Below are 27,256 nucleotides of genomic sequence, written 5' to 3'. Positions count from 1 at the left end.
GGGTGCACAGACCACCGGCAGGCCGGCACAGCCCCCCGGCAGGCCGGTACAGACCCCGGGCAGTCCACACAGCCCCCCGGCAGGCCGGCACAGCCCCCCAGCAGGCCGGCAGAGACCCCCGGAAGGCCCGAAATGACGGCGCATCATGATGCGCACACACCGCGCATCATGATGACGTCATTTCGGCTGTCAATCAACTTTGAACTTCCGATTCCGATGCCGACTTCCGATATTGAAAAAATATCGGAAGTCGGTATCGAATTCCGATACAGCAAGTATCGGCCGATACCCGATACTTGCGGTATCGGAATGCTCAACACTACCCACCACTGGCAGTGCAGCATTGACACCTGGAACATTGGCCCACATGTGTGACTATGCCTTGCAGATCCTAAAAAGGGACCCCCTCATTGCCAAAATGATGAGGGATGATGACTACTGGTTGGCCAGCATCCTCGATCCACGCTATAAAGGCAAATTACACAACATCATGCCACAGGAGAACCTAGAGCTAATATTAGCTAGCAAACAAGCAACTCTGGTAAACCGGTTGTTTGAGGCATTGCCAGCACACAGCAGCGGAGCTGGTTCTCCCACGAGCCGTAGTGGGCAAAATGGAAGAGGTGTTCGTTGTGCACACAGCCGAACTGGCGTTGGAGACAGGGGTTTCCTGACCATGTTGTGGTATGATTTCTCAAGTCCCGTGCACATGACAGCTAATACAGAATCGATTGCAAGTGACAGGAGACAGCAGTTGTCAACTATGGTTACAAACTACTTCTCCCATATCGAGGTTCTCTCTCACACGTCATTCCCCCTGGATTATTGGGCCTCAAAACTGGACGCATGGCCTGAATTGGCACAATATACCTTACAGGAGCTCGCTTGCCCTGCTGGTAGTGTGCTATCTGAAAGAGTCTTCAGTACTACTGGATCAATCCAGACAGAAAAAAGACCCGTCTGTCGACCCAAAATGATGATCTAACCTTCATAAAAATGAACCATGCATGGGTTTCAAAAGATTTTGTCCCACCGTCCCCTGATAACACATAGGTTTCCAGAAAAAAGGTTCGCTTTTGTCCTCCTCTTCCTCTGACTTCTACAATTCCTCCATTTGCAGCAGCTGAAAGTGCAGCCTGCACATCAACATAAGCCATTTTTTAATCCTCTCTAAATGGGCTGCCCGCCCCACACCAGGACCGGGGTCACTACCTGCCACACCCGGGCAAGTGCTGTTGCCCTGAACAGGTGTGTGGCCCCACCCTTGGGCTACGGCACTGGCACAGGGCCTCTCATAGTACAATAAAGTGTCTCTGATGGTGGGAGGGCCCACTCACCGTCAGACACACTGGCGTCCTATGAGGGGCCCTGTGCCAGTGCCGTCGCCCACGAGTGGGCCCCCTATGCTTGCTCAGGGCCACAGCACTTGCAATACTTACCTCTCCCTGCTCCACTGCCTTGACGTCTTCCGCTTTTCCTGACAGTGACATTCAGGTTACAGAGCGCGATGACATCACGTCTGTATGCCTTCTACCGAAACAGTACAAGTGCAGAGAGCTTGAAGATGGCAATGCTGAGGAGTCCAGAGTAGAGCAGTGCCCAGTGAGGAGAGGTATTTAATTTTTTTAAATGTTGGGAGCATTTTTTTGGGAGAAATATACACTGTAGAATGATATATGGGGCCCATCATACACTGGAGCATCATTCATTTGGCCCATCATATACTGGAGCATTCCAAATGGGGGACATCAGACACTGGAGCAGCATTTATGGGACCCATTAAACACTGGAGCATTAGAAATGGGGCCCATTATATATGAAGCATAACTTGGGCCCACAACACACTTGAGCATCGTCCATGGGGATCAACATATACTGGAGCATTCCAAATGGGGGACACCAGATACTGGAGCAGCATTTACAGGGCCCATTATACACTGGAGCCTTGGAAATGGGGCCCATTATTTATGGAGCATTATTTGGGCCCATAAGACACTGGAGCATCATCCATGGGGACCATCATATACTGTAGCATTATGTGGAGCTCATCATATACTGTATGGAACATTACATGGGACCAATTATTCTGTATGGAGAAATATAAGGGGCTCATTATTCTGTATGGCGCACTAGCTGGTGGCTATAAAACTGTATGGAGTAATATACTGTCCGTTTTTTGAGCTATTGTAGAATTTAAAATAAATATCAGTCATGTCAAGTAAGCAGTGAAGTATTTTTCATTGTACTATACCTATATTTCTGTGCCGTATCGGAGCATTATGAATTGTGGTATGTGTTAAAAGGGCGCACTGACACTCTTTGGCCCAGGGCACACGAAAACCTGGCGCCAGCCCTACCCCCCCACAACTTTAGCCAAATAACCCCCAGTTTTCAATGCGTAACTATTATTATAAAGTAAATTAAGGTTGCCAAGCTTAAGTTATAAGAATTGATGTCGTTGGCATTGAAATGGACACTGTAGGTGTGTTTACTGTCCTCCATTCCCTGACAACTTTGCTTCCCCATTGACTTGCATTGGGTTTCTTGTTTCAGTCAGACCCCGACTTTTCCCTATAGTCGGCCGATTTCGTTTGACCCGACTTTTGAGAAAGTCGGGTTTCATGAAACCCGACTCGACCCGAAAAAAGGCAAAGTCGCTCATCTCTACTTAGGATGAAAGCCAAACCCATAATCTCAATTCGCAGACACTGTGTTTCGGGGTACTGCCTCTCTCCAGTTCAAAGTGTGAGATCTGGTTCTGCTTGGGGAAGACGCTAAGTCACTGTTCAGGTTCAGCCCCCTGAACACCTGGTGTTTGTCATGCTGTCATGTGCATGACAGCGCAGTAAACGACGCTGCTTCTGATTGGTAGTAAAACCATTACAGCCAGTCAGATAGCCAGTAAAATGACAGTGTGAGCCCGCAGCTGTGATCGAAGGCATAAAGTTTACCTCTGGTCACTGGGGTGGGATGATGGGACTACTTCTCCCATCAGCCTATGTCTGCTGCCGCTAAAAAAGTGAGAGCAGGAGTGGCTGATGGGAGTATTCATCAGCCGCCATCTGCGCACTAAATAATTAAAAAAAAAACAGTGTGGCTTCTTTTGTATTTCTGATTACCAGCCAGCATAACTGACAGCAGGGAGCAGCAATCCTGAGCTGTCAACGTTAGAAAAGTTGGCTATCAAGAATAGAGGGGTCTCCATTTTAAAAAATGACATGGGGTCTCCCCATTTTTGACAGCCAGTCAGGCTAAAGCAGACAGCTGGGAGCTAGTATTCTTAGGCTGGTAAGGGGCCATTGATATTGTCCCCCAGTCTAAATATAGCAGCCCTCAGCTGTCCAGAAAAGGTGCATCTATTAGATGAACCAATTCAGGCACTATGCCCAGCTCTTCCCACTTGCCCTGTAGTGGTGGCAAATGGGGCAGTATTTGTGGGGTTGATGTCATCTTTGTATTGTCTAGTGACATCAAGCCCACAGCTTAGTAATGGGAGGCGCCTAAAAGACACCTATTCATTACTAATCCTATAGTTGTATTGCACATAATCACACAACCAGAATAAAGTCATTTAATTGAAAGAATGACACAGACTCCTTTAGTGATTCTACATTAAACCATACTCACGTCATCACCCATTCCATTGAAGCCATCATCTCTTATAATCAAAGAAAAATAAAAAACAACCATATCCCTTACCTCTCCTTAGTTCTGTCCCATGCTGTAATGCATGTCTGGATTTTCAACCTGGACGGTGCCAAGATGTGATAGTCCAGGCTGAGGACCACCAATGAATAAGCTGCTATGAGATCTCTGCTAGCACAGTGAGAAAAAGCCTCACAGTGCAGTTGTGAGTTCACAGCAGTTCACTGGGAGGAATTTCTCACAGTGAACTAAGGTGAACTCTCTTGAGTTCAGCGATGCACCGGGAGACTTTCACAGTGTGCTAGCAGGAATCTCACGGAGGTCACCGCAGTTCAGGGGCCCAGCGGTAACCTTGATGACATCACTGATAGTCACTGATGCTGCATTTGCAGCAACTCATTCTTCTAGTGGTTCTCAGCCTTGACAGTCACATCTTGTCACCGTCTAGGTTGAAAACTGTTTATCTCCAGACATGGATTATGGCGTGGGACAGAATGATGCACACGTAAGGATATGGATATTGTTTTATATTTTTGTTTTATTACAGGAGACGATGGCTTCAATGGAATGGGCAATGACATGAGTAGAGTTTAATTTAGAATCATTAAAGGAGTCTGTGTCATTCTTTAAATTAAAGGACTTTATTCTGGCTTTGTGTTTATTTACAATATAACTATAGGATTAGTAATGAATATTTGTCTTATAGACATCTCTCCATTACTAAGCCGTGGGCTTGATGTCACAGGAAAAAGAAAGGTGACATCAACCCCACAATTATGAACCCCACTTGCCACCGCTATATGGTAAGTGAAAAGAGCCGGACAAATAGTCAGAACTGGTGCATCTGAATAGATGAGCCTTCTCTGGGTGGCTGAGCGCAGCTGTTTTTAGGCTGGAGGGGCAATATCAATACATTAGCACTTTTGAGCTTTGATGTCCTTTCACTGTCCTTAATTAGCCCTTGTGCCATATCATGTGATATGACTGTAAGGTATTATGGGGAAGCCCTTGTGGTCATGCCTGGGGTCATGTGAGCATTCTGTGCCTGATGAAATCTTCAATGAGTAAAATGGCAGTGGATAATTTTTTGGCAAATCACATAAATTGAATCACAAATTGTTCAAATTCTACAGTATCTATGAATTTTTTACGATTTGTGAGGCAGTGAAGGGGATCATATGCGAGGGTCGAAATGTATCCCCCAGGATGCACATAGAAGCATATTGAGGCCGCTGGAGTGCATTGCAGTCACAGGCATAGGTGTGATTGCAGTGCAAAATTAAAGTAAGTGTGGACCTGGTCAAGTTATTTGACCAAGTCAATGTTTAGGAAAACCCATTAAGGGTTTTTATTTCTGGAGCAAACTACAGGATGGTAGTGGGGCAGTTCACTCTCTCTCCAGCCAGGTCTTACAAGTGGCCCATGGCCACAGATTCCATTTAAAAACCCTGCAGCAAGGGTTTGGGTGTGTCAGTCTTGGTTTGCACACTGCAGAGCATGTGGCTCTGCAACATCCAGCTGCTTATGTATGGAGTAACACGGAGCCAATTAAAGCCAAAAAGGCCTGGCACCCCTCAGTCTGACACGGTGGTGCAGTCACCCATGGAAACCGGTCTCGGATACGGACTGTCTTGACGCCCCAGCTGCGATCCGGAGAATACCATTTGTTTTCCATTTATGAGCTATTTTGGACATTAAAGACACTTTGCTTTGAACTTTCCTGTGGTCCCTGCCTATCTGTCTTACTGCACCAACCCCGCTGCACTACAGATTCAATAGACATTCGATTTCTGTCAATTTGCTCATCTTTAGTAGTATGGTAGAGTCTGGAATCAAAAGCCATGAACTTTTTCAGTTTTGGCTTACAATACAAAAATCCTATAAGGTTCTCATTGCACTTGACTGCATTTTACAAGTTATCTAACTAGAATGTTTTCTTGGAAAATGAATCATTTGAATAAATAGGGTAATGTCTCTCTTTCATGAGGTACACAAGACCACCTACATAGCAAATTAATTGGAAAATAACAGTGTCAGTTGTAACAATAGAATTTTTTATGTTTGTACTGATGGCCTCATTCTAGAATTCAACAAAAAATACACTTTTGTTTTTATCACTATGGTTAACATAAATTTTCTATGAAGTCCAAATGCAAAAACAGATACGGTATGTTGAAGTAATATAATCAATTTTAGAACATATACTTGATGGTGATATGAGAAAAAAATTCAAGTACAAAAATTCAAATAATGTTAGATTAATTATCCTCAAAATGTCTTTAGGTTAAACAAAAACACTTGAATTTTCATTAACTATTTTAAATTGATTTTGCGCCCAAAACATTTTTGGACCAGTAGCTAACTGAATGTTTTTGTTTATAAAAATCTCCAAATACAATTTTGTATATGAATAAACAACTTTTCTAATGTGAAAGAGACATCACTGCTGTTATCAAAATGCATAAACTGAGAAAGTTATTACTCAGGGAATTATTGACATGTAGAGAAAAATAATAAGCATGAGGTATTTTAATCTTTCTATGCTCCCTTGACACATATTGTCACTCACAATTTTACTGTATGAATATACAATGCAAACACAGTACAAATGGAGAGTAAGAAAGCATACAACACAAAAAATATTGAAAAAATATTGTAAAATGCATGTTAAAACTGGCTCTGTCAGTCTCTTGATTTATTTATGATGATCAAGTCTACAAAAATATACAGTATAAATAAATACAATATAAAAAAAGGTATCTGTTCAGCAAATTAAAAATCTCAAGGACACTGTAGCTTTTTATTAAGCTAATCTTAGGAGAATTTCCAAGAGATGACACTGATGACATCCATGGCTTACATATAAATTGGGCTTAGCGTTCTCTAAATATCCCATTGTACTTTTGTGACAGTAAAATTATATACCTGGACTATATCTAGCTCCTCATTGATGTCATGGAGAAGATCAGTTCTTTTTCTGATTCAGGTCTGTTCTCCGTATCTGGTGGAATATTTATATTCTTGTTTTGAAGAGGTTGTATGAAATTAGAAATAAGATTCACTCTTGTTTGGTATTAAGGTTCAGTCTCGTTAAACCAAATGGGTACAAAAGGTACGTAGAGTCAAAAACTTGTTAATTTTCTTTTTTTTTCAAATCTCACAAAACCCCTTTAGCCAGTGACAAAGTGCTGCTGTAAGGAAGCATTTCTGTATCATATTCAGGTATGCATGGTCCCCTCACCCCCGAATCCTGGTATGCATGGCCCTCTCGCACCCCCTATCCTGGTATGTATGGTCCCCTCACCCCCCTATCCTGGTATGCATGGTACCCCTCACCCCCCCTATCTTGGTATGCATGGTCCCCATCACCCACCCTATCCTGGTATGCATGGTCCCTTCACTCCCTTTCCTGGTTTGCATGGTCCCCTCACCCCCCAATCCTGGAATGCATGGTCCTATCACCCCCCTATCCTGCTATGCATAGTCCTCTCACCCCCAAAATCTTGGTTTGCATGGTCTTCTCACCCCCCCTTTCCTGGTATGCATGGTCCTCTCACTCCCCCTTTCCTGGTATGCATGGCCCCCTCACCCCCCAATCCTGGAATGCATGGTCCCCTCACCCTCCAATCCTGGTATGCATGGTCCCCCTCACCCCCCTATCCTGGTATGAATGGTCCCCCTCACCCTCCTTATCCTGGTATGTATGGTCCCTTCACCCCCTTTCCTGGTATGCATGGTCCCCTCACCCCCCCAATCCTGGAATGCATGGTCCGCTCACCCCCTATCCTAGTATGCATGGTCCCCTCACCCCCAAAATCTTGGTATGCATGGTCCTCTCACCCCCCGTTTCCTGGTATGCATGGTCCTCTCACCCCCCCTTTCCTGGTATGCATGGTCCTCTCACCCCCCTTTCCTGATATGCATGATCCCCTCACCCCACCTTTCCTGGTATGCATGGTCCTCTCACCCCCCCTTTCCTGGTGTGCATGGTCCCCTCACCCTTGTTAAACCGCACACAAACAAAAAAAATTATACTCACCTTTCTTCCCTGTGTTCCAGTTCTGTCACATTTCACTGGAAGCCGGGGGGAGGAGTGCGTCGCCGGAGTATGCACATGCTCATACCACGCGGTCCAGCACCATATTGCTGAAGACACACTGCTAATGTGTCTTCAGTAAAATGGCGCCGGATAGCGCTATGCGCATGCGCGATACTCACACGCACTCCAGCCCCATTCTCCGGCCGAAGAGAAGCTCCGCGGCAACGCTCCTCCCGGTCAGGTAAGTATCCAAGTATAGCGCCGGAAATCGCGGTATGCAGTGTGTAAGGTACTGCCATCTCAAGCGCCATACTCAATCCTCACCGCTGGATGTCTCATTCTGTCTGGAGCCAGACTGCGCAGGCACGTCGTGCTTGCGCAGTCTATAAAGGCTTCAGATAGAGTGACGCTCCAACGGTTATATTATAGATACCAGGCTATAGTATGAAGTGAAAGAGCTGCTCAACAAAATGAGGGAAAGTGGAGTCATTAAGATTGGCACTAGCCTGTCAGTGTCCCTCCTAATCTATAAGTAAAAAAAAAAAGATGAGTAGCTCAGATTTTTTGTAGTCCAAACTCATGTACTCATTAGGATGTGTTACAATTTCTCTTAATTGTGCAATCGTTAACTGCCTTAAAGAGGGCACAATACTTCACCACCCAGGAAGATGAGGAAAAGACAGCTTTCATAAACCCCATTGGTTTGTTTAAATATTTGGTCCCCTTTATTAAGGGGAAACACTCGACAATGCCACATTATAAACAATGCAGAGTATTTTTATAGGTGTTTTCAGCTGAACATCTCTTGTCTAAAGGAAACATATTCAGAAACATCCAGAAAAGTAATCACTGGAGGTTGCACAGGTTAAAGACATTAGAAAGAATTAAGGGCTGGATGTAGATGGTAGAAGACACAACACAGGCGTCTTCGCACAGAGAGCCATTTCTAATTGATTTTTCCTGCCCCATTGCAGTTTGATTCCTTCAATATTCATCAGGAAATGTTTTCATTACACAGTAAGTAATGAAGCTATGTGTGCTCAGTGGAAAGTAATGACATGCAATGCCCATCTCACTGGAAAAAGGTAGCATGAGGTGTTTGCCGTGGATATATAGGTCAAATAAAGTGTCAGTTTATATTTCAATTCATTTGTGCAGATGTGACCTTCCTGAACTACAGCAAGCCTTTTGGGCAATATAACTATGCCATGGCCTAGCTGAAATGTATGAAATGTCTTTATTATTGCATATTCACAGTTTTTTCTAGCCCATCATGAGTTTTTGTTGCAGAATTTTTGCAGCATTTCTGCACCAATTATTATGTAAATTTGATTACTTGTATTTTTTCATTCCATTTTTGAGTGTGACTTTTCTTTATGTGATTTTATTGCGTTTTTGATGCTGCAGTTTTTGTCTTTTGTTGGTGTATCATGCTTTAAATAAAGCAGCTTTGTTTTTGATACTTCCTGATATTTGGCTTTGGCAAAACTTTACCGATATACTTAGGTGTGGATTGCACAAGTTTTTAGTGCAACTTCACAGAAGAAACATACATTCTTTTCTTACCTGTAATTTTTCAGCATCTAATGCACTTCTGTGGGGAAAATCCACACACAAAGCTCAGCGTACTCAAAAGAGAAAGTGACATGTTGCCGATATCAAGCACCCACTGCAGGTGAGTTTTGGCAGAGGAGTAGCTAGAGCTTTGGTTCGGGAAGGGAACTTTTGAGGGGGCCTATAATCAGGTAACCCTAATTACAACTGGTGGCGCACCCTAGGGCTAAGTTCACACTAGGCTTTTTTTTTAATTCAAATTTTCAGCTGTGTTTCACAGTACCAGCAAACTCGTACACACAGCTTGTTTTTATCAGTATTTTCGGCTTTGCATGTTTTTTCACAATAGAGCATGTCACTTTTTTCAGCGTTTTTTTCCGAGCTTTTCACCCTCTGAAATGAATGGGTGGTGAAAAAACGCACCAAAAACGAAGGTATCTGTTTGGCAGCAGATTACTGACGATACTCTCCAAGCCTGTGACAGCAGAACTTATTTATTTAGGAACAATATATGATAAGCTTAATAGATCAGGACTAAATCATTTGTGTGTCTCTATCTGTGCAGCATCTACGGCATGCTGCTTCTCTCATATGCACACACACAGGAAATAAAGTCACATGATCTTCCTGTGTGAGCCTTGTGAGCCTCTGGGAGTTTTTTTTTTGTTCTAACTTTATGAACAGCATACAAATCTAGCAATTAAACACTCATAGACAGGAATGGAGTTGTGGCACCAAACATTTTCCAACACCTCCACTCAACAACTGCTTATCCTGTTAGTCCCATTGTGGTTCTGAAGTCCACAAACTTGGCTCTTGATAATAGCTTTGTCATACCATCAGCTATCATCTTGTCAGACTCGCAATAAACAAACTCGAGTACACCACATTCCACTAAGTCGCGTAAGTGCTGATGTTTTACATCAATGTCCTTAGTCCTTGCACTAATCTTCTCACTGCTGGAAAGTTTAATGCATCCTTGGTTGTCATTATAGATAAATGTTGTTTGAGCTAATGGCTTGCCGAAATCTTCTAAAAGTTGTTTCAACCAAATTACTTCTTGACTTATATAAGCAGCAGACATATATTATGCATAGAAGATAATGCGACTGACACTTGTTTTCTGCTGGACCAAGAAATTGAATTTTCTCCTAACTTGAACAAGTAACCACTTGCTGATTTCCGATCACTTGAATCTCCAGCCCAGTTTACATCCACATAATCTCTGAGAGTGAGATCTCCTGATGCAGATATCTTAAGATTTAGACTTTGAGTTTCTTTAAGATATTGAAGAATTCTCTTAATTGCATTCCAGTCTCTTTGGCATGGCTTGCTTACACGTTGGCAGAGAATTCCGACTGGATGTGGTATCCCGATGAGTTGTGGTTGCTGTGTACAGAAGTGCCCCCACCACTTGTCTGTAACTCTCATTACTGGGTAGCAGATCTTCACCTTCCAACTTGAAGTAGGACGGATCCATTGGTGTTGACGCACCTTTGGCTTCTTACATTCCAAACTGGTTTAGTATTTTAGATCTTTGGTTGAGAAGAAAAGTTCCACCTTCCTCTCTCTGGATTTGGATTCCCAAGTAATATGTCACATTTTCAAGGTCCAAAGTCTCAAAGTGTTGGTTGAGAATTTCACCTAGCTTTGCAATTTCTTTTTCATCTTGATGAAACATGATTACATTGTTTACATATAGGATAACCTATATCCACTTGTTTGCTACATTTTTCATATACAAACATGGATCAGCTTGAGATATTTTAAATCCTTCACCCATAAACTTTGTTTATTTTTGAGTTCCAAGCTCTTGCCGACTGCTTAATTCCATAGAAAGGTTTTTGCATTTTACAAACAAGGTGCTCTTCACCCTTTTTAATATATCCCTCGGATTGGGTCATGTACAACTCTTCTTCATTGTCACCATGTAGCAAGGCTGTTTTGATGTCAAAATATCTCACTGTCATCTGTTGAACTGCAGCTACGGACATTAAAGTTCTGAGTGTGGTTTGCTTTGCAACAGGAGAAAATGTAGCATCATAATCTTCACCATACTTTTGCGTGTACCCTTTTGCGACCAATCTTGCTATAAACCGGTGAACTATACATTCTGAGTCATATTTGTTTTTGAAGACCCAGTTACATCCGATAGCTCTTTTTCCTTGTGGTTGCTCATTAAGTTCCCATGTCTGGAGTTGGTGAAGGGACTCATCTCTTCATTAGCAGCATTTATCCACTTCAGCTTCTCGTGAACAGGCAGTTTTTGCATCTCTTGCCATGACTGTGGCTCTGGTTCAGGAAGTGTTCTGACCATATAAGAAAGGCATCTGACTGGGATACCTTTATTTGGCCTTTCTGATATCCAGACTGGAAGTTGACTTGGTTCTTCTGTGTCTTCCTTGGTGGCTTCAGAGCTTATCCACACTTTTTGTCATCTGGGTTTCGTGACTGAAATTCTTGTTTTTGCTACTTAGGTTGAACAACTGGTGTAACTTCATGGAATTTCAGCGATACAGAGTTTTCATCAATCACTACATCTTTGCTGATTGGTACTGTGCTGGTTTCTGGGTTCAGGATTCTGTATCCCTTTTGAGTTTCGCTATAGTCCACCAGGACTCCTTGCTTTGCGTGTGATTCTCACTTGGAACGCTTAGCTTCCAAATATCCTGAGGTGCTTCAGGTTAGGCTTCTCACAGTTCCATAGCTCATATGGAGTTTTATTTGTGGCACCCGGTTTTGAAGGTCGCAAGCTGTCATGATGGCATCTCCCCAATACGTTGTGGGTAGATTCGCATCAAACAACACACTTATTCTACTTTCACAGAGAGTACAATTCTTTCTCTCTGCAATGCCATTTTGTTCTGGGATGTAAGGAATAATAGTCTGGTATATTTGATTCCATTATCTGCATGCAGGGATTTTGTCATTCTTCCAAATTTGTTAAACACTACAGCAAGATATTCTTCAAGTTTCTGTGGAACTTCATCCTTACTGTGAAACATGTAGGCGACTGTATATCTGGGGTAGTCATCAATAAATGTGAGAAAATATCTCTTCTTGCTAGGAGTTTGAACACTCATTGGACCACATACATCTGTATTTATCAGATCCAGAGGCTGTGCAGTTCTAGTGGTGCATTTCACATTGACATGCCTTAATGCAATTGAGTGCAACCATTTCCTCATTTTGATATGTGCTGTGATAGTGACACAGCTGTGACACATGCTGCTGTGGCAGCGAGCTGCTGTTCAGCTTGCCGAATAAGTGGGGGAACCAAAGATATTCACTCAATTCTACTGTCTATAGCTCTTGAGCTGTGTGGCTGTGATCTTCAAGGTATATTAATTTGAACACTGCCTTATTGTTGTGAGCCATGGCTGCATACTACAGAGGTGGGAGCAATTCTATCTGTGCTGCTGGAATGCATGTCGCATTGAGGGAGAGGTTGAGAGCGCAGGTGAAAGCCCTAGAGGAAGTTAAGGAGGGAGAAGTAATGGAGGAAGTGTTAGAGGCTTGTCCCATAAGTAGTGTTGAGAGATACCTTCCAATATCGGGAAATATCGGATCGGATTGGATCGGACTGATACCCCAAAAATATCGGATATCGCCGATTCCGATACCGGAAACCAATGCAAGTCAATGGGACACAAATATCGGAATGAAAAAAACCCCTTACTTTCCTTGTAGGTTAATTCTACATGAAGGAAAACAACTAAGAATAATGTAGAATGCATGGGGGGAGGTGGAGGAGACATTAAAGGCATAGAGGTTTAGCCCAATCAAATGGAATAGCAGGAATTAATTTTTTTAAATTTTTTTTTAATTCTTCGGGGTCGTCTTCAGGGTCGTCATCTTCAGCGTCGTCGTTTTCGGGGTCGTCGTCTTCTTCGGGGTGGTCTTCAGGGTCATCATCTTTAGGGTCGTCGTCAGGGAGATCCAGAGTGATTCCCAAAAACAATTTCAAAAAGCTTGAACTTGGAAATGTAGCAGAAGGTACAAGAAGGCTGAGGAACTGCTGAGAACCAGCTGACGGTACTGGAACCTGGATGGGTAGCCGAAGGTACAGGAGCCAATGGAACTACCGAGGACCAGCTGATGGTACTGGAACCCAGTTACTAAGCAGGAGGTACCTGTGCCAGAAAGCACTACCAAGGACCAGCAGACGATGGTGGAACTCGGATACCGTGAAGGAGGCACCTAAGCCAAAGGCTCTGCCTGGAACCAGCTGACATTACTGGAACCCATGGGGACATATTCAAGATCGACTTCAAAAGAACCAGCTAATGGTACTGGAACTCAGATAGGCAGCAGAAGGTACACATGAAAAAAAAATTTGCAAGGCCACGAGCCGGCCGGAGTTACCGAAACCCACAGTCCTACAGGGGGAGCTTGTCCTATTGGCACTATGGAACCAGCCTTCATTGCCAGATCCCGCAGCCCACATAGGAAGCACCTAAACTGCAGGCACCATAGAGTCGGCTAACCCGACCGCAACACGACAGGACAACATATTGGAGGCAAAGTAACGTTGACACTACCCGGAAACAGCTGGCGTGCTGGAACCAGGCTGGGCAGGAGGGAGTACCCGTGTCAAAGACACTTCTGAGCAGCAACTGGCAGTGTTGGAGCCCAGGGATTACAGAAGAAACAGAGTGTAGCCAGAGGCCTAATTGGAGCAAGTTTAATATCTGTAGTAGTGTGAATGTGGACAGAGCAGGCGAAATTGCTGGACACACAGCAGGGGATCAGCTGACGTTACTGAACCCCAATAACACAGGAGCAAGTGTTGACTGTGCAGACGGCAATTCTGAGCAACAACTGGCGGTGTTGGAGCCCAGGGATTACAGTTCAGGTGGTAGAAACATGAACACAACAGGTGACCTGGATACTGTTGCCAACCAATTATTTAATCTGGAAGAGGACTGGCAAATTCAGGCGAGATCCAGGCCTTGTTCATTTTCAGAAAAGTAAGCCGGTCAACGTTATCGGAGGATAGTCGCATGCGACGGTCTGTTAGTACACCACCTGCGGCACTAAAGACGCGTTCCGATAATACACTAGCAACAGGGCAAGCCTGCACCTCCAATGCATACTGGCTAAGCTCTGGCCATGTATCCAACTTAGAGACCCAAAATTTGAAGGGGGAAGAGCCGTGTGAGAGAACACTGAGAGGGCAAGACATGTAGTCTGTCACCATCTGACGGAAACGTTGCCTCCTGCTGACTGGAGCCGTCTGTGACGGTGTAGACATTTGTGGCGGGGACAAAAAACTTTGCCACATTTGGGCCATATTGGTCTTGCCTTGTGCTGAGGCATTGCTTCTGCTCCCTCTTTATGCAGAGCTTCCTCCACTGCCTCGATGCACTGAGCTGCTTTGTAAAGCACTAGCAGCACTGCTCTCGGGTGGAATGGAGAACATGATGGAATGCACCAGTGTGTCTTGGTACTCCCGCATTTTACGCTCCCGGTTCAATGGTGTTATGAGTAGAGTTGAGCGACTTTTGGTTTTTTAGGGTCGCGTTTCGTTTCGTGAAACCCGACTTTTCCAAAAGTCGGGTCGAGCAAGATCGTCCGATTATAGGGAAAAGTCGGGGTCGTCCCGAAACACGAAACCCAATGTAAGTCAATGGGGAATAAAAGTCGGCAGTGAGAGGAGGACAGGAAACACACCTACAGTGCCCATTTGAATGCCAAAAGCATCAATTCTTCTTACTTAAGCTTGTCAACCTTAATTAACTTCATAATACAAGTTACGCACTGAAAAATGGGGGTTATTTGGCTAAAGTTGTGGGGGGGGGAGGGCTGGCTGCAGGTTTTCATGTGCCCTGGGCGAAAGAGCGCCCCTTTAACACATACCACAACTCATCATGCTCCGATACGGCAGATAAATAGCGGTATAGTACAATGAAAAATACCTCACTTTTTACATCTCATGACGAGGCCCATCTATTTCTCCATACAGAATCATTGGTCCCATATAATGTTTGAAACAGTATATGATGAGCTCCACATAATGCTACAGTATATGTTGGTCCCCATGGATGAAGCTCCACTGTCTTATGGGCCCAAATAATGCTCCAAACATAATGGGCCCCATTTCTAATGCTCTAGTGTATAATGGGCCCTGTAAATGCTGCTCCAGTGTCTGATGTCCACCTTTGGAATGTTCCAGTGTATGGTGGGCCCCATCTATCATTCTCCAGAGTATAGTGCTCCCCAAAAATTGCTGTCCCAACATTGAAAACAATCAAATAAGTCTCCTCGCTAGGGAATCCCTGTACTTGTCTGGACAGGTGCTGTAGCTTGCTTAACAGCTCGCCAGCCGTTCTCAGGAGGCAGGCTCAGACGGTGTCAGGCCCAGTATGGATTGCACGTGATTGCACAAAGGTTAGAAAGGGTACCGTATCCCTGGATAACATGTATGGATAGCGTACACATTCAAAATATATGTCTCAGGAGGCAGGCTCAGACGGTGTCAGGCCCAGTATGGATTGCACGTGATTGCACAAAGGTTAGAAAGGGTACCGTATCCCCGGATAACATGTATGGATAGCGTACACATTCAAAATATATGTCTCAGGAGGCAGGCTCAGACGGTGTTAGGCCCAGTATGGATTGCACGTGATTGCACAAAGGTTAGAAAGGGTACCGTATCCCCGGATAACATGTATGGATAGCGTACACATTCAAAATATATGTCTCAGGAGGCAGGCTCAGACGGTGTCAGGCACAGTATGGATTTGACGGCCCAGATTACACAGCGGAGCAGGGAGAGGTAAAGATTGCAAATGCTGGGGCCCTGCCCAAGCAAGGGGGGCCCACTCGTGGGCGTCGGTACTGGCACTGGGCCCCTCATAGTACAGCGGTGTGTCTGACGGTGGGTGTGCACCACCGCCGTCAGAGACACTTGATTGCACTATGAGGGACCCTGTGCCAGTGCCTGCGCCCAAGAGTCAGCCTACCCACCTGTCCAGGGCAACGGCACTCGCACGGTGTCGTGCGGTAGGTGGTGACCCCGGCCATGGGGGGGGAGGCAGCACAGTTAGGGAGTTTTAGAAAGTGGCATATGTTGATGTTGGACATTCAGCTGATGCAAAAGGCGAAATAGGTGAAGTACCAGGAAGAGGTGGACCAAAGCAAGCCATTTTTCTGTCACCCTATGTGTCATCAGGGGAAGGTGGGACAAAATCCTTGGAAACCCATGCGTGGTTCATTTTAATGAAGGTTAGATCATCCACATTTTGGGTTGACAGACGGGTCCTTTTTTCTGTCAGGATTGATCCAGCTGCACTGAAGACTCTTTCCGATAGCACACTTGCAGCTGGGCAAGCGAGCTCCTGTAAGGCATATTGGGCCAATTCAGGCCAGGTGTCCAGTTTAGCGGCCCAATAGTCAAAGGGGAATGACCTGTGTGGGAGAACATCGATATGGGAGGAAAAGTAGTTTGTAACCATAGTTGACAACTGCTGTCTCCTGTCACTTTCCATCGATGCAGTATTACCAGTCGTGTCAGCGGTATTTGAAAAATTAGTCTACAACATTGTCATGAAACCCCTGTCTCCAACGCCACTTCTGCTGTGTGAACCACGAACACCTCTGCCAAGCTGCCCCCGGCCTGTACGGCTCGTGTGAGAACCATCACCGCTGCTGTGTGCTGGGAATGCCTCAAGCAACCGATTTACCAGAGTTGCTTGTTTATTAGCCAATATTAGGTCAAGGTTCTCCTGTGGCATGATGTTTTGTAATTTGCCTTTATAGCGTGGATCCAGGATGCTGGCCAACCAGTAGTCGTCATCGTTCATCATTTTGGCAATGCGGGGGTCCCTTTTTAGGATCCGCAAGGCATAATCTGACATGTGGGCCAATGTTCCCGGTGTCAAAGATGCACTGCGAGTGCTGGGTGGAGGAGCACTTTCTGGCAAATCCACATCCCTCCAGTCACGCACAAACCCTGTACCAGACCTTGCCACGCCAACATTTTCACTTGCCCCACGAGATGCATCCTCCTCCCCTAAGTAATCATCCCCATCATCCTCCTCCTCCTCCTCTTCTTCCTCCACCTCGTCCAGGAGAGGTCCCTGAGCAGACAATGGCTGAAAGTCATCAAGGATTCCCTCCTCCTCTTCCTCCTCATCAACATTGGCTGCAGACGCCTGCTCCTTAAGGTGCGTCAAAGTTTGCATGAGCAGACGCATAAGTGGGATGCTCATGCTTAGGATGGCGTCGTCTGCGTTTACCAGCCGTGTGCATTCCTCAAAACACTGAAGGACTTTACAAAGGTCTTTCAGCTTCGACCACTGCACGCCTGTCAACTCCATGTCTGCTCTCAAAGTGCCTGGCCGTGTATCCTCCCACAAATGCATTATGGCCTGCCTCTGCTCGCACAGCCGCTCCACCATGTGCAGGGTGGAGTTCCACCTTGTTGCAATGTCGATAATGAGGCGGTGGTTGGGAAGGTGGAGCAATCGCTGCAGCTTCTGCATACGAACGGAGTGTACAGGCGACCGGCGGATGTGCGCGCACAGTCTTCGCACCTTCTGGAGCAGGGCTGTTAACTCCGGATAATTTTTGAGGAAGCACTGCACCACCAGGTTCAAGGTGTGAGCCAAGCAAGGTATGTGGCTGAGTTTTGAAAGGGCTATGGCTGCCACAAAATTACGGCCGTTATCACTAACTACCTTGCCTGCCTCAAGATGTACACTGCCCAGCCATGACTCAGTTTGTCGCTTCAAGTACTCGGCCAGCACCTCGGCGGTTTGTCTGTCGCCCAAACACATCATCTGCAACACAGCCTGCTGACGCTTTCCACTAGCTGCTCGATAGGGGGACACCTCGTGTGCAACAGTGGCAGCTGCAGATGGAGTGCTCGTACGACTGTGCTCTGTGGACGAGCTTTCGCTTCTGGAGGAGGAGGAGGAGGGTCGAACGCCTACAGCCAACTGTTTCCTATACTGTGGGCTAGGCAGCACGGTCCCACCACCGCTGTCACCTGTGGACCCTGCATCCACCACATTAACCCAGTGCGCAGTGATGGACACGTAACGGCCCTGGCCATGCCGACTGGACCATGCATCAGTTGTGAGGTGCACCTTTCCGCTCACTGACTGCTTGAGTGCATGGACAATGCGGTCTTTCACATGATGGTGGAGGGCTGGGATGGCTTTGCGAGAGAAGAAGTGGCGACTGGGTAGGTCATAGCGTGGTACTGCATAGGCCATGAGTTCGCGGAAAGCTGTGCTTTCCACCAACCGAAAGGGCATCATCTCAAACGAGATTAGTTTGGCAATGTGGGCGTTCAAACCCAGTGTACGCGGATGAGAGACTGAGTACTTTCTTGACCTACTCATAGTGTCTGGGAGGGTGAGCTGGACTTGAGAGCTGCATATGGTGGAAGTAGCGGTGGACAGGGCGGACTGAGAGAGGGTTGATGATGGTGATGGAGTTGGTGTTCTTTCTGATGGCCTAGAATCAGTCTTTCGTTGATATAACAGTGGGATTCCCTGACTGCTGTGGTCTTGCAACGACACCTCAACATTTACTGCTGTGCTAACCGGTGGGCTTACAGTGGGGGAAACAATGTTGCGTTGCTGACTACCTTCGTTGTGATCAGTTGCACATGTGGCACTTGAGGTTTGGTGTTGTGTCCACGCTTGCAAGTGCATGCTGGTTAAATGTCTAAGCATGCAACTGGTATTCAAATTTTTCAGATTTTTCCCTCGGCAAAAGGTCTTTGCGCACTTCTTACAGATAACCTTGGCCTGATCATGAGGATTTTGTTCAAAAAAGTGCCACACTGCACTCTTCCTACTTTGGCAGACATTTTGCGGCCTAGCACGCTGTGATCTTTTGACCCTCTGGACAAGCTGTCCAGCAACTCTTTTGATGTTTGGAACCTGTCTTTGGAGTGCTCCGGGCCTGCCAGATAACAGCTGTTGCGATGTCGATGTCTGCTGTGGATGCTCCTCATCTGAGCTATTGGAAGCAGCACCCTCTTCCCCCAATGGATGCCAATCTGGGTCAACAACTGGGTCATCCATCACCTCCTCTTCTATGTCATGTGCACCTTTCTCTGTGTCACCGTGTATGGTGGTATAGTGTGTGGGAAGGGGCACCTGAGTCTCATCAGGGTCAAAATCTGGCTCTGTACACTGCGAGGACAATGTAGTGCTCTGAGTGAATGTACCAGCAGAATCATCCATCAGCGGCTGTGCATCAGTGCACTCCATGTCAGATTCATCTTGGCCTGGGTAATTCACCATTTCACTTGATAATCCAGGCATGGTATGTGAAAACAGCTCCATGGAGTAATCAGTAGTATGGCCTGCGTCATCCTTCAATCTTGGTTGGGGTGAAGGACACAAGGAAAGGTGTGGTTCATGAACATGAGCCTCCAATGACGACTCAGTGCTTTTACTTTTTACAACTGAAGAAGAGGAGGCGATAGAGCTGGAGGCTGAGTCAGCAATGTAAGACAAAACTTTTTCCTGATGTTCTGCCTTTAAAAGCGGTTTGCCAACTCCTAGAAAACTAAGCGTTCGAGGCCTTATGTAGCCAGACGATGACGCAGGGTCAGCACCTCCTGCATTCGGTCCTATTTTGCTCTTGCCACTACCATCAGATCCACCACAAACACCATCATTACCAGCTGCCAACCCCCGCCCAATTCCACGGCCTCTTCCACCAGCCTTCCTCATTTTTGGTAGAAATGTAGACAAAATCCAACAAACTATATAGTAATGTAAAACAAGGTACAAGGTGTCTATAGGACAGGGGAGATTTAGAATTTCTGCACACACTTGTGGACAGTGGACACTTTTGGATTGTGTGAGGCCCACTGATATCTGAGCGCTATGTGACAGGCTCGATGGCACAGCTGCCTGTGACCAAAGTGACGAGAGGATAATGGAGATTTGGATCTCTGCGCACACTTTTGGACACTGGACACTTGTGGATTGTGTGAGGCCCACTGATATCTGAGCGCTATGTGACAGGCTCGATGGCACAGTTGCCTGTGACCAAAGTGACGAGAGGATAATGGAGATTTTGAATCTCTGCGCACACTTTTGGACACTGGACACTTGTGGATTGTGTGAGGCCCACTGATATCTGAGCGCTATGTGACAGGCTCGATGGCACAGCTGCCTGTGACCAAAGTGACGAGAGGATAATGGAGATTTTGAATCTCTGCGCACACTTTTGGACACTGGACACTTGTGGATTGTGTGAGGCCCACTGATATCTGAGCGCTATGTGACACGCTCGATGGCACAGCTGCCTGTGACCAAAGTGACGAGAGGATAATGGAGATTTTGAATCTCTGCGCACACTTTTGGACACTGGACACTTGTGGATTGTGTGAGGCCCACTGATATCTGAGCGCTATGTGACACGCTCGATGGCACAGCTGCCTGTGACCAAAGTGACGAGAGGATAATGGAGATTTTGAATCTCTGCGCACACTTTTGGACACTGGACACTTGTGGATTGTGTGAGGCCCACTGATATCTGAGCGCTATGTGACAGGCTCGATGGCACAGCTGCCTGTGACCAAAGTGATGAGAGGATAATGGAGATTTTGAATCTCTGCGCACACTTTTGGACACTGGACACTTTTGGATTGTGTGAGGCCCACTGATATCTGAGCGCTATGTGACAGGTTCGATGGCACAGCTGCCTGTGACCAAAGTGACGAGAGGATAATGGAGATTTTGAATCTCTGCGCACACTTTTGGACACTGGACACTTGTGGATTGTGTGAGGCCCACTGATATCTGAGCGCTATGTGACACGCTCGATGGCACAGCTGCCTGTGACCAAAGTGACGAGAGGATAATGGAGATTTTGAATCTCTGCGCACACTTTTGGACACTGGACACTTGTGGATTGTGTGAGGCCCACTGATATCTGAGCGCTATGTGACACGCTCGATGGCACTGCTGCCTGTGACCAAAGTGACGAGAGGATAATGGAGATTTTGAATCTCTGCGCACACTTTTGGACACTGGACACTTGTGGATTGTGTGAGGCCCACTGATATCTGAGCGCTATGTGACACGCTCGATGGCACAGCTGCCTGTGACCAAAGTGACGAGAGGATAATGGAGATTTTGAATCTCTGCGCACACTTTTGGACACTGGACACTTGTGGATTGTGTGAGGCCCACTGATATCTGAGCGCTATGTGACAGGCTCGATGGCACAGCTGTGAAAAAAGTGACTAGAGGATAAGGGAGATTGGATTGCTTTTAAAAAAGCAGTTTGCGGAGCAGTGGGTAAACAGCAATGCCAGCGTGTCAGGAAGCATTAAAAGGCAGCCCAACAACCAACACCACTGATACACCACAATATAGCCTCCCCTTGCACTGCACACACAGTGACTTGTGTGTTTTGCAGGCCAAATCGCTAGCAGCAGAAGCAGTTTTTTTGTCTTCTTCCCTGCCTAACGCTCTCCCTACAGAATCAGCAGCAACCTCTCCCTATACTAAGATCGGCAGAAGTAAGATGGCGGTCGGCGTGCACGCCCTTTTATACCCCCTGTGACGCCCACCAAAGCAAGCCAATCACTTGCATGCCCTTCTGAAAGATGGTGGTGACCCGTGCCTAGGTCATCACGTTGCCCACAGTGTCCGTGGATCCTGATTGGCTGAAAAAGAGCGCAAAACAAACTTTTGAAACGCGACTATGGCGCATAAGTCGCTGACCTCGTGGCCGACCTCATCCTAGGGTCGGGTTTCGTTTCATGAAACCCGACTTTGCCAAAAGTCGGCGACTTTTGAATTTTTTCGACCCGTTTCGCTCAACTCTAGTTATGAGGCTTTGTAAGTTGTCCCGGTATCGAGGATCTAGGAGGGTGTACACAAAATAATCAGCCGTGTTGACAAAGTGGGTGATGCGGCGGTCGTTTCTCAGGCACTGCAGCATGAAATCAACCATGTGCTGCAGACTGCCAACTGCCAAAGAAACGCTGTCCCCTGCTTGAGGCGTCATCTCTGCCTGCTCTGCATCACCCCACCCTCGCTCTACATACTGACTACTAGAACATTGTGTACCTCCCTCCTCTGGACAGATGTCTTCCTCCTCCATTGACTCCTCCTCATCCTCCTCACAAAGTGTCCCCTGCCTAGGCCTTTGTGAGGAACCACGTTGTGCAGACTGTCCAGAAGCAGATGGCATTTGTGACTCCTCATCCTCCAACTCTTCAACAACCTCCTCCCTTAGTGCTTGCAGTGTTTTTTCAAGCAGGCAGATAAGAGGGATAGTCATGCTGACTAGTGCATCATCTGCACTCGCCATCCGCGTGGAATCATCGAAGGCACGCAAAACGTGGCAGATGTCTTTCATAGAGGCCCACTCAGTGGTGGTGAAGTGTGAACGGCGCGCAGTGCGACTTGTTTGTGCCTGATGCAGCTGGTACTCCATTACTGCTGCCTGCTGCTCACACAACCTCTCCAACATATGTAACGTTGAATTCCACCTGGTGGGTAGGTCACATATGATGCGATGTTCCGGAAGGCGGAATCGGCGCTGCAGAGCTGCAATGCGCGATCTTACCATGCTGGAACGCCGCAAGTGAGCGCACTCTCTGCGGACCTTGTGCGGCAGTGCATCAAGATCCGGATAGTCCCTCAAAAAGCTCTGCATGACCAAGCTGAGCACATGTGCCAGACATGGGATGTGAGTGAGGTTGTCTAGGCCCAGAGCTGCCACCAGATTTCGGCCATTGTCACACACTACCATGCCTGGCTGGAGATTCGCTGGCACAAACCACACATCACTCTCCTGCTTGATGGCATTCCAGAGCTCCTGCGCTGTGTGGCTTCGATTCCCCAAAGAAATTAATTTCAATATGGCCTGTTGATGTTTGGCCACGGCTGTGCTCATATCGGTCGTAACAGGTAAGCGTTCACGGTTTCTTGTGGAGGTAGACTGTGCTGGCTCCTGCAGCGCTGATTCAGAGGAACTGGAGTATGAGGAGGAGTCAATGTGTACAGACTGGATTCCTGCAATCCTTGGAGTTGGCAGAACATGTACAGCGCCACTCTCAAGATTTGTACCCGGCTCCACAACATTTACCCAATGAGCAGTGAGGGAAAGATATCGTCCCTGTCCATGGTTACTGGCCCACGCATCGGTGGTCAGTTGGACCGTGCTACTGACGGCGTTTAGTATTGCATGTTTAATTTTTCCCTCCACATGCTTTTGCAGGGCAGGGACGGCTTGCCTGCTGAAATAAAAGCGGCTGGGCACGTTGTATTGTCGGACTGCCAATGCCATGAAGTTACAGAAGGTGTCAGTCTCCACCAGTCTGAATGAGAGCATTTCAGGGGACAGTAGTTTTGCAATGCCAGCATTCAGAGCCTGTGCTCGGGGGTGGTTTGCCAAGGATGGACGCCTTTTCTCCCATGCCTGTGCTACCGATGGCTGTAGACTGGCCTTGGAGGGTGAGGATGACAGGGAACGTGGTGCTGTGGGTGGAATGACACTGTGTCTCTATACAACAGTGCCAGAGGTTCTTCCTTGGCAATCCTGTGAGGAAGCCGAACCAGCTGTGTGTGAGCTGGAGGAAGAGGCTACAACACGAGCTGAAGAGGTGGTAGGTGGCGCTGTAGGTTGGCCTAGGTCTTCAGTGTGTCTTTGTAACTCCACCATGTGCTTGGTCCGCACATGTTTCCACATATTTGTTGTATTGAGGTTGCTGACACTTTTCCCTCTTTTCACTTTCTGATTACACAGCTTGCATTTGACAAAGCAAATGTCATCTGCAACTGTGTCAAAAAAGGACCAGGCACTGCAAGTCTTGGGAGCGCCCGTTTTGGGTTTTGGAAGAGGCATGCTCCTATAGGGGGCCGAAGTGGAGGCTACAGGCAACCGAGTCTGCCCCCTCCCTCTCCCTCCTTTTTTGGTCGTTTGGGGAATCTCTTCTTCAGAGCTGCTCCCACCACCTTCCTGTACCTCACGCCATGATGGGTCAAGGACCTCATCATCTACACTACCCTCTTCAAGCGACTGCTTCTCCTGGGTTGTCTCAACAGCACAGTACGCACCAGAAAGTGCCACCTTAGTATCATCATCAGATGCGTACTGAGGTGTGCTGACCATAGGCACTGGCCCACCCGCCTCTTCAGATTCAGAGACACAAAGCTGTTGTGCATCACTGCATACTTCCTCTTCTTCAAATTCTCGAATGCTGCTTGGCTGGCCCCCTCTTTCCAAGCCAACAGATTCAGAGAACAGAAGTAGAGATGGCTCCTGTCCAGGACTCTCTGACTGCCTGGGCAATTTGGCAGGTGGTGAAGAGACAGATGTGTGCTCTTCAGTGCTCTGGACCTGAGAGGATCTGGAACTAATTGAAGTCGATGCGTTAGCTGCCATCCATCCGACAACGGCTTCAATTTGTTCGTCCCGAAGCAGTGGGGTATGGCGAGCTCCTACAAAGCTGCGCATAAAGGACTGTTCCCTGGTAAAACTGGGGGATGCTGAGTCACTGGTGACCGCAGCAGGCACAGAATCCCCACGTCCTCTCCCTGAAGAAACTCCACGCCCACGACCACGTGCCTTGCTCCCTGCCTTCTTCATCTTGGTAGACTGATAAAGATAGGCAGAAAAGTACTAAGGGCTTAGTGTGCTTATTCCTGAACAGCTGTTAACAGGTATAAGAAACACTAATTTTATAAAGTGTTGACTAGACTTTAATATGAGCTAATGTGGGCTACACAACTGTAAAGTGGAGTGTTTGGTGAACTTTATTAACTTTTTTTCTCACAAAAAGACACTGGATGTGCCCAAAGATGTAAAACCGATAGTATCACAAACTTTTTGTAGCTATTACAATGCAGGAAGGTAACCTACAATGCAATAGATGAGGCTCCAAAAAATAGGCTAATACTAATCTGGCTGGTGCTGCAGGGCACAAGCCAGCAGAAAGGCACCTCTATCTACTCCTATATAGTGTTTGCAAATATTCTAGCTGGATACGGATGGAACCACACTAATAGGAGAAATCTGGAAAAATGAGCAGCACTAATGCAAAAAAGGACAGTGTATGAGGCAGTGACGCACGCTAAGCGGACTACAACTGGAGGTGGCTGCAGAACACACTACAGCGTGAGCTGCACTCACACACAGAGACCTCGCAGACAGCCGTGAACAGCGCTGCAAGGCAAAAGAAAGCTTCTCACACAGCTGTTGCTAAAGTAGGCTGGGTAAAGCACAATAAAGCAAATCACTAGCTCAAACTGTCCCTCAGAGTCAGAACAGCAGCGTCCTGTCCCTAAGTAAATTCACAGCAGAGTGAACCCAGAATGGCGGCGGCGGCTTTTATAGTGCATCATGACATCATTTCAGCAGCCAATCACAGCCATGCCATTAGTTAACATGCCTAACATGCATAACAGGATGTGCCCACACTTCTTAGGATTCCTCATTGGCTGAATAAAATCAAACTGGCTCATTGCATTATGGGAACTTCCGATTCCGGTATTCGATATTCTAAAAGTATTGGAACTCGGTATCGGAACTCCGATACAGCGAATATCGGCCGATACCCGATATTGCAGTATCGGAATGCTCAACACTACCCATAAGCTTTGGAGCAGCCCCTTGCCCACCTGCCCCCACAGCCACCAGAGTCACACAGTGCCCACTGCCAGTCAACAAAATGTAACTCCCCTGGTCATTTTTGCTCATCCAGGTGTCAGTGGTGAAATGCACCCTGGCAGGCATAGATTTTTTCAAGGATCAGGTGATGTTGTCTGTGACATGCTGGTGTAGTGCAGACACAGCTTTCTTCAAGAAGTAATGACAACAGGTAATGGAGGACTGCAAGGGTCATCAACTTTCTGAAACCATCTGTATCCACCAGTAGGACAGGCAGCATTTCCGTAGCCAACAGACTGGAGATGTTGGAGTTCAAGTTCTTAGCTTTGTCATATGTGTAGGAGGAAACATTCTTTCACATGGCCACAACTATGGTGCCGAGGGCTGGCTGCTGTGCTGAGAGGGTGTAGTATGGAGAACAGGACAAACTGCTCGACTATGAGTGAGGTGCAGGTGGAGAAGTTATGGTGGATTGAGAAAGATGTGTTGTGCTAGGTAACACTAAAACACCAGTCATGTCCACTTCCATAGTAGCTAATGGGCTCTCACTCACCCCAACTTTAGGGGGCAAAGAAGTGGAGTTTCAGCTGCTGGAGAACTGTGTGAGAAGACTTGGCATGGTGACGGAGAAGGAAAAAGCAGCAGATGTGGTTGATGGGATGACTGGTGGGCGGAAAGGCATGCCAGTCGGCAATTTAGTGCAGTGAAATTCCCACACTAAGGCCAGGGTCACAGTTAACGTATGAAAAATCCAAAAGTCGCATGATTGTTCTCCGTATGGTCATCCGTGTGTAATCCGTTTGCAATGTGATGATGTGATTTCCTTGCATATCTGTATCCGTATGGTATCCGTATGTCATGCATATGGCTTTACATTTCTCACTGACTTTCCCCATTGAATTAAGTGGCTCAATTGTATGAAATGAGGAAAATGTGTGAGTATTTCTTGCAAGCTACACTGTTGGTCTAAGTGGTGTCCGATTTTTTCTCGCACCCATAGACTTGCATTGGTGAGACCTGGCCGCTATATGCGTACAATCACAGCATGCTGTGATTTCTCTCACACGCAGAATATGCTCGAGAAAAAAAATGGTGATGGGAGCTGCCCCATAGATTAACAGTGGTCCGAGTGCTATGCGATGTTTTCTCGCATAGCACTCGTCCGTATTCAACGCTAGTGTGACCCCGACCTAAAGCATGGGTTCATGCATATAGTTGTCACATTGTTGCAATTTTTGCCTCTACTAAGTTTTTTTTTGTGCAGATTTGGCCAATAACGTGAGTTGGGTCATCCTTTGTGGTCTTAAAAAATGCCCAGGCTAGGCAACCCTTGTGAACTGCACACTCGTGACCGGTGTTTGCCACCACGAGAGTTGGGGCTGATGATGTAGTGCTTGTCGTGGTTGCATAACTTTGTCT

The sequence above is a fragment of the Dendrobates tinctorius genome, unplaced genomic scaffold, assembly GCF_039654945.1.
Source record: "Dendrobates tinctorius isolate UK_male_01 unplaced genomic scaffold, ASM3965494v1 ptg000246l, whole genome shotgun sequence".
NCBI lineage: Eukaryota > Metazoa > Chordata > Amphibia > Anura > Dendrobatidae > Dendrobates > Dendrobates tinctorius.
The sequence above is the reverse complement of the archived record's forward strand: the minus strand, read 5'-3'. Positions refer to the sequence as shown.